This window comes from Cottoperca gobio, chromosome 4, assembly GCF_900634415.1.
Source record: "Cottoperca gobio chromosome 4, fCotGob3.1, whole genome shotgun sequence".
Lineage (NCBI taxonomy): Eukaryota > Metazoa > Chordata > Actinopteri > Perciformes > Bovichtidae > Cottoperca > Cottoperca gobio.
In genome coordinates, this window is record NC_041358.1 from 4,568,370 (window position 1) to 4,584,374 (window position 16,005).

Sequence of the window (16,005 nt, forward strand, 5' to 3'; positions counted from 1 at the left end):
ACCTACAAATATCTGGGACTGCAGCTGGACGACAAGCTGAACTGGACTGCAAATATGGACACTCTTTACAAGAAAGGGCAGAGTCGCCTGTACTTTCTGAGAAGGCTGGGGTCCTTCAAAATCTTCAAAACACTCCTGTTTATGTTCTACCAGTCTGTGATGGCCATTGCTCTCTTCTATGCTGTGGTGTGTTGGGGAGGAAGCAGCAAGAAGAGGGACGCTGGGCGGCTGGACAGACTGGTGAGGAGGGCTGGCTCTGTAGTGGACACAGAGCTGGACTCCCTGGTGACAGTAGCAGAGAGAAGGACCCTTGACAAACTGTTATCCATCCTGGACAACGCCCACCACCCTCTGCACTGCACATTCACCCAGCAGAGGAGCAGTGTTCAGCGGCAGACTGCTGTCCCTGTCCTGCTCCACAGACAGGCTCAAGAACTCTTTTGTCCCCCTGGCCATAAGACTGTACAACTCCTCTTGGTGATGGCTGGGGGATTCAGATTCAGATTCAATTCAAACTATAACAGCCTGTACTTTCACTTTCACTTTGTATTTATAACAGTTTTATTGTATTTCTAGCATTTATCACTTAATTTTACTTTTTATTTTATTTGTACATTTGTAATGGCGGGAGGGGGGGGGGGGGGGGGGGGGGGGGGGTAGATGGGTAATTGTTGTATGTCATGTTTTAAGCTACTGGATGCCTGAATTTCCCTCGGGATAAATAAAGTATCTATCTACAGTCAGTCTTACACCACCCTTTGGGTGTAGTCAGAGGAGGTTAAAAAATGCCCTACCACTATAAAAGTGTCATGGATCTATCTGCAGGTAGAGATCTCCACTCTCCTGATAAGAATTTGGGAATTTTAATGTAACATTGTATTTAAATAATAATCAAATATTTAGTGTGTTAAATTATGGAATTATGGTCACTAACAAAATGATGCATTGTCAGACAACCTCGTTGGCATTGATGACCTTGTCTTCTCATTTAAGACCCGGGTTTATTTGTTACACTGTCAGAAGGTTGACCTGATGTGTGATGGGCCTAGTTGGGAGTCATGTTGAGGTGGGTGCTGTTGTCACCTCTGGTCATGGAGTTTGAGGTTTGTGTGTGTGAGGACTTGTTGCAGTAGGGGCTGCTAACCTTTTTTAATGCTTTACATTGTTATTCAATTGTGAGGTCAGAAAAAGAAAAAGAAAAACATTAACAAACGTTAATTTTCATAGGGGCAGCCAGCCTTCACCGTGAGCTTTGGCAAGCTGTGGAAACTGCATCTCTTGACAAATGAGGTAAGTGCTAAAGTCCTATACATATGGTATGTGGTATTATTGTTGCATTTTCATCTTTACTACATACATTTGAAGGAACAGGCAAATATATCTTAAAGAGAAATAGAAGCCATGTTATAAATGTTCCGCACCAGATGTGAAACCATGAGATTGTGACATGCGTATATGTATGTGTGGTTTTGATCTCCAAATGTTTGGATGCTCTTCTTTTGTTGGGACTCACTTTTAAAAAGGAGCAAGCTACAAACTTCTCAGAGACACCGTTCAAACTTTTGAGGTATAATTAATGAATAGGTGTAGATGTTGTTTCATTGGAGCGCCTCTTGCTTACTTTTGTTACACTGGTTTGTTCCGATGCCTCAGTTGTTCTTCGCCTAAATGATAACAAAAGGTATGTGGTGGATAAAGGCACAGATACCGTATGTGAATGTATTCTCTGTGCCTTACTGGCTGCTTTTGTCACTTTGTACTGTTATATGGATGCAACATAGTCAGTTGGAGCAGTGTTTTTGCAGGGAGGCAACATTATTAACAGTTAATCATGGAGCGAAGTTGTCAGCGGGGGTGGCTGCAGTTTTCATAATGGCATAATTTCTAGCAATCACAGACTAATTATCTGCATTCGCAATTGTTGTGAATTCTCTTTGTGACTGCGGGAACTTTTAATATAGAGTTTATAGTCCAGGGATGAGTTGTTGGGTTATGTGTTTGGAAAACACCATAAGGCATAACTGCCCCATAAAGCTTTGACATAACTGCAGCATAATTAGGAAGGTAAATTCTTATTAGAAGCTTGTTTCATGCCAATACTACAATCATTTTGTAGTTGTGGATGAAATACAAATGAACACACACATCCACTTGTTTGTGATTTGTAAGTCCATACATATATTTTGACTGAATAGTAATACCATTTAGACTAAAACAACTTATGTTGTGCATATTAAATGACTTATTTTATATTTTTTTCTAAATGTATTCTGTATATAACATTATAAATGTTATATATTGTATATTTTCACTTTGAAGATAAAGATTAATGGTACAAAATATAAATCCACTAATAAATAGGGATATATTATTATAGATTACGATACACAGAAATGTATAAAGTAACTAAAATTAGCCGCAACATTTAAGTGATTAACACATTAATGCATCAATAACTCTAATGCTATAATAAATATTACTCTGAAATTGGCCAGTCTGCATAATGTGTATTTTTGGTACTTAAGTACATTTTGATGTTCGATTATTTTGTACTTTTACATCTTCCACCAATATATATTATATTATATCATATATTATATAATATTATATTATAAGCACTGTTACATTTTTTTATAATTTCTGACTCCTCACTGCTTTGGTTTTCCGATACCTGGCGCTGAAACACTACAGGGAGGGAAGGGTCTGATCTGACGGCCACGTCAAACACAGGACGGGTTTTATGGAGACATTGTTCTTTTTTAACATTTCAATTCTCTAACGTCAATGCTCTGACAGCAAGAGCTCTGTCTCCAGGCAGGCTTTGGCCGCAGTCTTTGCATAGCATTGGTCGTTTTCAGGTTTAGACATCTTACCGGGGTCCCTGGTGGTGGAGCAGCGGTTACCTCTTACCGAGAGCAGGTTGGGGAGAAAACATAAATCTACACACACAAACCCTCAGAGATGGACATCAGGCGCACATGTGCAACTGGAGCCCTGATGTAAACTATTTTTATAATTGATAGTGTTTTTGAGAGTAGATACAGTATCACAAAACATAATATTGCAATACTCTGGTGTATTGATATTTTCTTAGCACATAGCCACTGTTGACTTGGGTTGCAGTCATTTGCACAGTTTAGTAAATGTGTGACAGTGTAAGGAAGGGCAGAGAGGAGAACGAGGCAGGAGCAGATTATATCATCAAAGATGAAAGGAGAGCTATAATTACATTAGTCAAAAACATGAAGCTTCTATCACGTGTGTATGCTCCTATATTTCAATATTGTTACAGCTTTTATTGAAATCATAGGTGAAGAGTTGTCTTTTTGAAACTGAAAAAATAGTGCATGCGCAGTGGTCTCATCGCAGGATGTGCGATGTCGAGAGATTTAGTCAAACACGTCATGCTTCAACTTTTTTGTTGCTTGATACAAAAGAAGTTCTGCTCGGGAAGGTGGTTGCAGCTCCGACCGTGAGCTTTACAGCGCCCCTCTCCTGGACCTCAGTGCTCCCCAGGTCCGTGGGGGGGGGCCACAGGGCTCCCGGCACCACTGTCTTTAGTGCGAGGGGTCTGCCAGCGATCTCGGCAACCCAGGATGCATCATGGCAGGTTCATACATTTGCTAAATTATCTTGGATTAATATGTGAACTGTGAAAAGGCTACAGTAATAATCAGAAAGTATGTCAAAGTATTCAACGACATTATTGTATGTTCTAAACCCTTCATTGAGAATGTATATACAGCTTACAAATGCTAATGATGAGGTGTAAAGTAAACTTTTCACTTGTCATGGAGATTATATAATAAATCTCCATGACGAGTGAATAAACTAATCAGCTGAGGAAGCTCATGAGATGTGGATGAAAGGACTGGAAAAGTGGACCTTGAGAGAATAATTTATCACTCTAAACACCAACAGAAGTTTGTGATGTTGTTTTTGTGATGACTGAATGAATCCCAACCCTGATGAACCGTCAGACAAACCATAATCTAATCCTAAATCCAAGCTCCACCCTAAAAGCAATGCTAAACTAGCTTCATGAAGAATTGAAGACTGACCTCAGTGTCATCACCATCATCAACACTATCTTTACTCCGGTCACATGGATCCTAACACACTCCTTATACACACCACATGCAAAACAATGAATGGAACAGTGTGTGCATGTCAACAATTAATGACTGTGCAGCTCTCATAGTGGCTGTATATCCTTGTGTCTTTTTAATTGGTGTTGAATTATTGAGGCTTACACAGCCAGTGTTTGCTTTAGGTTGTGGGTGTGATTGAGCAACAGAGTGGGGCGGCCTCAATTTTGCTCATTGATCTTCTTCTTGCCTAGCCCCGATATGCCCCTTTTCACTTTTCTAGCAACTGAGACATGAGTTTGTGTGTCCAAAAGTGATGTCGCCTACATTTTGTCTGAGCATTTTAATGTTGCCCTGACTGTATTTCACCAAATATAATTAGCTATCAGGGGAGGGTAAGGCAGTGTTCAGCAGTAGGGTTCACACCTATAACCAGTGTTTTCATCCGTTTTTTTATTGTGCTTGTAACAATGGTGGAAATTTGTGAAAGGATGTAGATCCTATTTTGTACGATGGGACGAGAGTGGACTCGCCTGCACTGTTCACCGCCTTTTCTTCTTCCTCTATCTCTCATTTGCTTTATCTCTCTCCCTTTTCCGCCTCACATTCTTTCCTTCAGAGAAAAGAGGGCTACGCATTAATGAGTCAATGCGGAGCTGTATTATGTTTAATTAGGTAGTTTATATAATGAGGTGTTCATTTCTAATGGAGGGACATGCTGTGAGCAGCACATCTGCAAGAATAACTCAGGCAATCAGCAGCATGAGGACCCATGGAACTGCAAATGAGACTTACTTACTCAGAAATGAATTATGTCTCAGTGCCTTTCCCAAAGTCCATTAATTATATCCATTGGCATCAAGGTCTTTTTCTTAATTTCATGTACCATTAGCATAATAAACACAATTTGAGTTAGCACAATGTGATCATTTTAATGGATGCTATTTATTTTACTTTATTATTTAAAGCTCTGCTAATGGGGGGGAGAAACATAAATATATCTCTATGGCTCCCTCTATGAAAAACTCCCATCAGGCCCTGGCGTCGACACAGATGCTGGCTTCAGAGGCCCCCACAGACTGCTGCTGCCGCCCTTATGAGTGAGCAGAGTGTAAAGGTGTTGCATGGCTATAATTTTAGGGCCCTCGACTGCCGTTCAGTGTAAACTCGGGTCAGGTTTCACGTTCATTAAAAATGGGCCTGCGGTCTTGTATGTCACAATATCCTTACTCATAATGTTTGGTGTTCGGAGGTGTACCGTATTCCAGCATAGTTTTTCTGATGAGTGAGAAGAGAATTAGGATTTGGAGGCACATATACACACGGGATATTTGAGGTGTAAATGCAATCTGTAACGGCAGGAATCCATGCACCTTCATTAAAACAATACAAGGACTTAATGTATGGTAGTGGATTTGTTCTGACCTTAAAGCGATACCCTAGAGGTGAGATATGATTAGCGTTATTGTTGAGGACAGGTACATCATTATCTCAATGTACCTCGACCATTGCCAAGTTCCAGAGCCATGCTCCATCCTCTGACTCGGGCACTAGCACAAGACATAATCTCTTCTCAGGAGCAGAAATACACTTAATCATCTACTCAGGTTTCAGAAACTGCCCCCGAGTGCTCTCTGTCTAGTAGAACTACGTTAACTGCTCGGCAGAAATCTGCAGCGATGTTTTAAGTTCCCAAATTAATTGCCTAATGGATTAGGAGGTATGGAGTGTCCTACTTTACTGGGATAGAGCAGTAATTTAAATTGTGCCAGGTAAGGACGAGGCGAAGTTGTATTTCAGGAGAATGTGTTTTTTTCTTATACATCTTTTATTGCCCCAAATACTGTGAAACCTCCTCCCCCAGCCTCATTGGCATTCAGGGGTTCATTAGACAGTCTAGTGCCTTGAAAAGAGTATTACAAGCAATAGTGTTTTGGTTACTTGCATACCTGGCCAGACACGAAGGCATTCAGAGAGGCAGGCATTGACTCTTACACACTTTAAACTACAAAATGGTGTCCCATACACACCAGACCCAGTGCGGCTGTGTGTTACCAAAACAACTTAGCATGCACAAATGCAAAGAAAGGATGGTATTTTAAAAGGAGGGAAGTCTTTAAAATGGACTCATTTTTGGACAATCTAAGTGACTAAAAGGCAGGCCGTTACTTTGGCATACCTCATCGTAATGGACACTAAAGTGGGGTGATTGAAGGAGAACGGCTCCACGTGTCAAGTGTTGAGTGAAAAACGCATGACACCAAAACCCATTAGTGTCCTCTGGAGAGACAATGCCCAGAACTCTCCCTCCTCCTCACTCCAGGCTCAGGGTGCTGTTTCTGTCAAAAGACACTCTTTCTGCTACAGATAAAAGGCCCCACGATTAGCCCAGGGGTTGAACTGTGCTCTATTCCAGTTTCACTTTTTTGTAAAATGAGAACTTGAAATGATGTCAAAGTCTGGTGAAATGAAAGTGTTTTTTTTTTTTTTCTGTAATAGATCTCAGAAAGTCAGGAAATCATCCAATTATCTTTTCCATAAAGGACATTTTGGAAATGCTGATGCTCAGAGATGCTTTGTCTTGATGTTTATTGCATGCATTCAGATTGGCAGTTCTTTCAAAAGTAAATCCCACTTGGATTATTTCTTTGCTGCTGGTAATCATTATGGGTTATTGGAATCTGTCTTTCTGCCTGTCTGTCTTACATTCTGTTTGTGTGTTAATTTAGTCAACAAAAACAATGACACAATGAGTCGTTGATCCCCTTTTTTACTCCACAAAACTTAAACAAAATAAAAGTTGCCTTGACGATTAAAATATATTACAACTTTTTTTTTTTACATATAAATAAAGAATCATTACTTTAACATGGACGAATAGACAAATGGTTTAATTACTGTTTTAATGTAAAGTCGTATTCAACAACCTGCATGTTCTTTTGATATTGTGTATCAGCTGATAGAGTCCCACCCAGAACTCAATGTTAAAAACAAATCCATATCTGGCACATTGGCTGAAAGGTTAACTTGGAGAATGAAACACCTTAAATTGATGACTTGAACCGCTAAAAAGATATATCATTCTGTTGTTTTTGACTCACAGCAGTGTTACAGAAAGATGCTTTGTATAGAAGCTAACAGATAACAGATTTGTTACTGTCTGAGCGAAGGTGAGCAGCGCGCTGCAACAGTAGCAGGCTTAGGTAGACACAACACGGATGGGATTGGATTCTGCTTTATTTTAGCCAATATGATCCATTAAAATATGTCCAGATCGGTCCAACACCTATACACCTAAGGATCTGCTTGGGACATCCCTATAAAATGTAGTGTTGCTAAGAAACAATATCAAAAGCTATATAAGTACATGAACAAGCTAGCTGATTAGCATAGTAGCCTACGGTACAGTTATTACTGCAGTCACAGAGCAGTAAGGTGACTTTAGCAGTATACTTATGAAGTTGATACAATAATAACACGGAGGCTCGGTAGTCTGAACGCAGACTGCAAATTCTTTATTGCTCCCACATTGTCAACGGCAGCGGCGGAGCATTACTGCCTCTCTTTATCCGTTCTTATCAAATCAAATTTATTTATACAGCCCAATAACACAAATTACACATTTGTCTCAGTGTGCTTTACAGACAGTACAGGTTACGACACCCTCTGTCCTTAGACCCTCGCACCACACAAGGAAACACTTCCTAAAACAAATGGAAGAAACCTCAGGGAGAGCAACTGATGAGGGATCCCTCTCCCAGGACGGACAGACGTGCTATAGATGTCGTGTGTACAGGATAAATAACTTAGTACAAATACAACATCCATGTGACAGAACTGATGCTGTGATCGTATATGAAAAAGATGGATCCAGGAGGATGTCGAAAAAGCTTCCCGGTGCCTCAAAAAAAGAAGATAAAAATAAAATAAACGTGGCAGGCAGGACCAGGATCAAACTGCTACTGCTCGCACTTATCTCTGCAAGGATTGAACCTGTTATAAGCAGCAGTTTGACATTTGAAGATGGAGATATGAACTGAAGAGCTGATCTTAATTTAGAGTTTCTCCACTTCTGGTTGGATATTAAAATGTATGAACACATGGTACACATAATCACGTAATCCTTTAGTCCTGTTGTTTTTTACGGCTTCTTTTCACATCCTCCACTGCCTTATATTAACATCGTCTAAATATGTTAAGTTCCTTGTTCTGTCATCCATCATTCCATTTCTTTGCTGATGTTTTAGGATTTCCGTGGTATAGTTTCAGTATCCTTATCGAGATACTTTAGGCAGGTATTGTATCAAAGTCATCATTTTGGCATCATGACAACACTATCTGGAACTCAAAATAATCATTCAATGAGTTGACCTTCAGTCTCATTACAAGCAAAGTCTGTTTGGTTGAAACACTTTTCCTGGTTCTGCGGTTTTTTTCACACCCTCTAGTAAGAATGTTTGACACAAAAAGGGTCTTACGAGGATCAATAGTGGAGTTACGTGCTTATATTACCCCGAGAGTCCTGCTGGTCATTGAGTGGCGCCATGAGCTCATGGCTAATGACTGAAGATCAATGGCCAGAAACTTGACTGTGGTTTGTTTCAGTGTTGTGTTTACCATACAACGGCTGATGCTGCACCACTGACACGTCACCCAAGGGAGAAACAACAGGCTCTGGAAATCTATTTGATGATTGTGGTTTTAGTTGCTTTATACATTTTCAACTACATGACAAATCCCTGATTGTATTAGTAAAACAAGAGTCTCAGCTGTAGAAGCACTATTCAACATTCCTCAGAATTCATTCCATTTATATTTTAAATATATATTTTTACATTGGACTTCAGTGTGTGACCACAGGATCTTTTTAGACTATAGTGGGTGAACCTCGGACACAGTAGGGGGTTCTGGGGGCATGCTCATTATTTCATGTAATTCATGGTAATTCATGGGAAACACTGGCCTCAAACAGATAAGATTTTCTTTTTTAAAAACTGTATCAACAGAACTGCATATCAATAAATGAAAAGTCATTGGGTAAACGTTTTAATAATGCAGGAGTTTATATCAATTTCTCTGTTAAGTTTAATACAATTTGTAAAAGTAGTGTTTTTTGATAATGTATGAAATCACTTGGGGACGGCTACAAAATGTTTGGATTAATTCTACAATTCTGAGGTTCATTGTAAACAATGTATGTAACCCACAATGGCTTTACTTAACGGAAGGAAGTGTCTCAACACAAGCAGCTGTGCTACTAATGGATCATGTAATTGATTTGATGGACGGTCACCACATCTGATCTCGTACATATCAGTCTATAACATTACACGATCTAATTCATATGTATTTTCATAATGTGGGAACGAGCGGCGGTGCTAGGGTCCATCTGAAGCCACAGAGCCGCTGTGTTTGTTTCACTCATTTTATGGCAGTAATAACCGTCAGAGTCTGGAATACTCGCCACTTTGTTTGCCATAAATATATTATTTTGAGATATTGGGGGGAAGGGTAATGGATTCTTTTGTGTGTCAAGGGGAGGATTAAAAATATAAAATGGTCTTACTTTTTACAAAATGACCCAACCTCAGCAAATTGTGTACAGTCCCTAACGAAGTGAATCAAAAAGCTGGAAAACATCAGTGCAAATTGAAACGAATACATTGCAGCTTCTCTTTAACTTCTCTCTTTCAGTCAATGATGTCTCCCGCTGTAGAGAAATTGAAAAGGACTCCCAGTGCCACCGTGAGCCGCTGTGGTTTCAGGCTCAGAGCCCACATTCAGATGGGCTCATCCAGTCCACTTTTTCAAATATAGACTTATTATTACCTTACCACAATAAATTGCTCCAGAGGGCTGGGGAAATGCTGCTCTCCGTTTTTGTAACCGTGGCATCTCAGATATCATTAGGAAAGTACTATGCAGGGCGACAGCAGATCAATGGATTCCACCACAGAAGCATTAGTACACTCTGTGTATGATCAGTTTACTGAACAACACACCGCCTCTGCGTCTCTTACTGGAAACAATTGATGCATTGTTGCAGTGAAATGAATCCCCTGCATTCATAACCCCAATCAGATATTCAATTGGCACTACCCAAAATAATTGTGTGGATGCCTATACATGAAAAATAAATTCTACTTGAGCAACAATGGCCGTTCAATATCGCATGCTGCTTTGTCATCTCACTAAAACAGTCCGATTATTTGACTTTGATTTAATCTTAGTCATTTTATATTCTTCCTAATTTAGAAGATCCAATATGAATCCATGCACAAATACATTAAGGATCCCGGTATGTAATACGGTTATGTATTTAGGAAATACTTTTGCATTACAGGGTATGTCAGGTTGTGAACGTCTGGATCATGATGTATTCTCTGCAATCCAAACATGATCGACATGTTGGCCCTCAACAATCCTCAGATGGAAATACTCTGCATTCATAATCGACACACTGAAATCCAAGCCGAAAATAATCCAGTGGGTGTATATGTGGGTTGTATCCAACTAGAATTTACACATAATCCAACAGTACCTGCAGAAAGTTAATGAGCATTATATTGGGGGCTTTTCTTTCCTTAATAATGTAGTAAGATTTTTAGCCACAAACAACTGGACCTGCTTGCTCAATGTTCACATGAATCAAACAAATACACACATTCTGCTGCCTATTTCATGCTGTTTAAGGACAGAGTAACATTTTATCTTAACTATAAAATTAAACAATTAGCTCATTAATCTGACAGAAAACTAATCAACAACAAATGTTGGCAATCAATTCATTGCTTAAGGCATTGGGCAACATTTTAGCTGCTTTCGGCTTCTCAAATGTGATGATTTTTGGCTTTAATACCATTTAAAATTGAATATCTTTGGGATTTTTGACTTGTTCGGAGACCACAAGAAAATTGAAATCTTCACCTTGAGATGATTTTTCTAATTTGTTTGTTATTGTTTATATAGAGTTAAAAGAAAATATATATAGTAATAGTAATATTTTAAAATATTACTCCAACCGATGGTTATTTTCATTATTGGTCAGTTCAACGTTTGGTCTACAAATGTCTGAAAACATTGATGTTTGCATACAAGTGATGCTCGTTAAACAACAATATTAAGTTTACTATGACATAAGACGAAGCGGCAGCATATGCTCACAATTTACAAGCTGAGACAAGAAAGTGGAAAATGACTTGTAACAATTAATCAAATATCATAATGGTTCCTTGTTTTTTATTTTTCTGTTGACTTATGAACTTATTGACAATGATTTTAGATTTAAAAACCAAGTTACAGAGATTCCAAAACAATATAATTGCAAAGAACCCCCAGCAAAACCAACATTTTGTGATTAATGCTCTTTAAAGCAATTTCACCTAAAGTTTAATGCCTCCTTTTATAAATTGTTTATTTTTGTGGTGTATTTATGATAAAAACCAGGAAATCAGATCAGGTCTCTTTTGATCTCTAAGTCCCATAATGTCGGTTTTCCAGCAAACTTACAAGTCCTCAAACATGTGAAGCCACATCTGCTGCAGGGGACAATAAATATTTCAGAGAGGTATCAGTTAAGTGACATGGTCACAATGAGAGAAGCTTGCAGTCTGAATTAAAGATGTACTCTGTACAAATGCTGTGGTGGCATTAGATTAGCCACAAGCTGTAATCTGTCACTTAGCTGCAGCATGCCTTGCTGTTTGAACTGATGTAAACTGCTGCTGTCTGGGCACAGAGCTGGGGAGTGTAATGGGGATTCATTGATCCACTGGTCTTTAGCTGATTGAGTTAGATAATTAAAAAGCCTCTTGTATCAGTTCCATTAAGGATTGTTTGTGTTGCTTTTTTCTTCTTGCTCTTGTTCTTGAACAGCAAAACTTAGAGCTCCAGAGAGCTGCTGAAAAACAAGCAAAACTGTCTTTTTGGCCCATTATTTATTTAAAGTATTATCAGACCTGCCAACCTGTACACATTTTGCGTAGCAGGTATGCATATCATTTTTGACATTAGGAATATGATGGTAATGAATAACAATGATTAATAATGTAATAAATACTGTCCAAATAATGTATAATAATAATACACATACTCAACATAAGATGGTACTCCACTACTTTCTTTAAGGTCTGTATTATTTATCCAGTTTGATTGTGAAATCACTGATTTTGTGAGCGAGAAGAAACACAAACTACCCTCGATTACATGGTCATGTTTTGCGACGGGATATCACCATGCAGTATCTGAAGGAATGAAAAGGTGGCTGTGCAAATCAGAATATTAAGCAGCGAGTGTGATGTGCTGGGATCACACGTATCCCTCGAAACAGGATCTCGAGTGACTGTGCTGTCCTGAAGCGTGCAGGCTGAGGTCTGCTTTGTACCTCCTCCAACAGGCCAACTGTCCTCTGCTGTCACTGGAAGCCGCACCAGGCCTCCTCAGCAATGGCTACGATGTCTGCGGCAATGCTGAAAATAGCCATGCTGAGCTCATTAGCAGATTAGGTGTTGCAATGAATCTGTGTGGTTAGAGCTCCACGGCCTGATATTGTTCCTCCAGGATGGTAATTACAGCTGATTGACATGTTGGCACATGGGGATGGAGGGGTGGAGCCCACAGCGTGTGCCTGTAGAGGGGCTCCACATGAAGGGCACAATAATCTTCTCTACTTCACATACAGTATCTTAACAATACTATCCATGTCACTGGCATCAAGTGAGAGAGCTCCGCTTGTGATGGAAGTGTTGCGTTAGTTTGCATCAACAGAAATAAGTGCATTGCTGAGCTGTAGATGCTGTTTACATGACATGTGGTGCAACCATAGTGGTTGTGGACATTGGAGCTTGTTGTCGAATTTAGATTCTGTGGCTCAAAGTCGTTTGTAGTATTGAGATGTAGGCTACCATCGGATGATTTATAACCATGACTTTATTTCCTTGCTGGACACAGTGGCACCAGCAAGAAGGATATACTTGTCTTCATTTCAGCCAATTCTCCCCTTTTGATCAAGGATGCCTTGCCCTCTCAGGGCCTTCCCATCCTGGCTGCTAATCAAATAAGTCTGCCCTTTTAAATGGATGTTGTTTGTGATTCTAAATGACACCCCCACCTCCTCCATATGAAAGGGAATCATTGTGAGCTGCCAGTGACTGACTGACCCCTTGTCTTTTAAATTATACAGTTTGATCTGTGGTTGTTTTAAACTGCAAATTCCAAAGGAAATATTAAACTTCATTTCACATCATCAATGGCTGATTGATGATGTAGTAGTGGCAAGAGAATATTTGATTCTTTACAGAAAGGGGCAAACTGCCAACTGGCCTCGGATCATATGTTATTTAAAAATGGGTCAAATCTGAACATCTAAAAATGTTCAAACATGTTGACATTCATGAACTTTTTTTGCTGTTCCTGTTTTAAGATCGGGCTTTGGACATGGGGAATGCAGCGTAACTGACTGTGTATAAAAGAGTACAAGCAAAAAGAAGAAAAGATTAATGATATTCATAGTGTGAGGGTCCCTATCATCTAACAGTTTCTTGTCAACCTCTGTTGAAAAAAACAAGTTCAAATAATAAAATATCACATACAATACAAATTCAAATATAAAACTCAGGATAAAGTTTTAGATTATCTCATAAATACCATCAACACGATGAATGCAGCATCCTCTGAGATGGGCTGTTTTTAGTATGAGGATTTTAACCATTTACCCTACAAATACCAATCTCTCCTCACCCTGACATTCAGAACATATTTAAACATAACATGACCTTCGCAGATATGAATGACCTCTACTACTACAATTATCCTTGCCCCTCTAGCTCCACTGACCAGAAATGTCTGCTTTTTGGTCCAAGTAGTAGAACTGTGAAAAGCAGCAGATGAAAAGTCACTTAATGACCCGTGAAAGAATGAAGGCTCTTGGAGCATGTCTGGCTATCACTGACAGCTCTGCTGTTTGTGAATCCAAAGACATAAATCTCAAGGTTGAAATATTAAATAACTTCACACAGATGTATTCAGACAGGATAAAGTCTGCCATCAAGATGGGACAAAGGATTTACAATTAGTAGGGAAAAACAGCAAAGTGGAAGCAAGTCATGCATAAAAGTCATCAAAAACAATATTACCAAAAAGAAAAGATCTTTAGAAATACATTTTTTTCCATTAATAATGTGGAGAAAGAAACTTATATTGTACCTTATCAGTTTTCTGCTTCCTCAGCCACTTGAACAGACTCTCTGTTGCAAAGGTCAAATGAAATGTGCTCTTATTAGTCTCAATTTGCTGAAAAATAAGTGTTATTGATGGCATTCCAGTCCGTCACTGAAAGAGTATGCCTTGCTTATGTTTTTGCACTTCTTATTGAGATGTGGAAATCCCATACACAGAGTTTGACCCTGGCTTGGTGAGCAAGTGGCGACCCGTCTCTATAATGTCTGGAAAGTAAGACAGATTTGGAGTCAGTTTTCACCTCTCTTAATGTTGACTGTTGCCATCAGTTTTTCTTTGTCAGCACAGCAGCACTGCGTAAATCCATTTCTGGTGTTTGGAAATTAAAAGCTTCTTAGAGCTATAGAGTTAGGAAGTTGAACAGGTCATAATTCCCTCTCTAATATCTATTTTATATTGCTGTTAAAACATCTGTCAAACAACTGTATTTACTCAAGTTTCTCGCCAAAAACGCAAATATACAAGATTACATTTTAATACGATAACGTTTTATTTAACTTCACCCAATACTAATTTTTACGGAGTAAAGCTTGAACGCCTCATAATGTAAGTCAATGTAACCTCTGCTCTGTTAGCTTACGTTAACTAGCTCTCCTCCTTCCGATTGTTGTTCACAATGTAACATCAGCGACTAGAAAGCATTAGGTTATGCCATCACAAATCACAATCACAAATACATATTTATACTGAATAGTATCCAATAATGAACGGTGGCCGATCAATTGGGGCATTCCTAGTTTAATTATTTTTTATGTCGGGAGAGTGAGTTGCTACATATACGAGCCCGATGTAGCATTTTACTTGGCCCGGGCAATCAGGCAATCCTTATTGTTGGTAGAAACGTGCATTATTTTGCATTTTGTTTTTCCCATTTTTTGGAAATGTGGTTTAAAAAATATCTTTTGTATGACTTTTTGCCATCCATTGAATAAATATCTGTAACACTAAGTGACTACTGAGTGAGAAAAACTGAACACAAGGAAGCAGAAGAAAGTTTTCAAGTGTACGCACCAGTTCAGCAGTTTTCAGTGGAATCAAAGGGCAGCCATGTTGGATTCTGAGTTTTGGTCTGTGTTTTATTTTATGTATTAATTTCTTTAATACAATCTTTTGTATGTCTGTTTTTCTTTTCTGTCTCGTCAAATGATGCTCTATTTGAAGGTCCTTGATTTCAAATTCTCCTAATATTCAGTGCAGACAGCATGCATGAATAACTAAACTCAAATTCAGTTTGCTGATCTAGAAATTGCCATCTGTGAATTTACTTCACATGCCAATCTTAAAGTAGAGAGTATTTATATATGAATACATAAAACCATACATATTTACCAGGATTGAAGATAACTTTTATATTGTGTAGATTCTAATTATTTCCACTCGATAATTCAACATTTCCGAATTGAATAGGAATTAAATACAATTGTGTTATTAACATTGATTTTTGTTTTGGGCATAGCTTACCCAAAAGTAGCAGTAATTTGCTAAAAGACCGACAGGAACAAACGTTGTTTTCTTTGCTCAAAATACTTGTACAGCAAAATTCCCCAATGGGATCTGGTGTTTTATAATAAATGAAATGAAAGTAGGTCTCAGGTTGCCATTTTTACAACACAGTTATCCTGCGTGTCGTAGAATATTGTTTGATTTAAATTTACTGGAAATTCTGACATTAGTATTTGAT

The 16,005-nt window shown here is 38.7% G+C and overlaps 1 long non-coding RNA gene across 1 annotated transcript in view; it reads left to right on the top strand.

Moving 5' to 3' along the window:
- The window catches only part of LOC115007252 (uncharacterized), a 39,835-nt gene that overhangs the window by 11,581 nt on the left and 12,249 nt on the right, over positions 1 to 16,005 (top strand). The window contains exon 2 of the long non-coding RNA XR_003832162.1: positions 1,228 to 1,290. This is a non-coding gene — a long non-coding RNA (uncharacterized LOC115007252). The remainder of the gene's footprint in view (positions 1 to 1,227; positions 1,291 to 16,005) is intronic.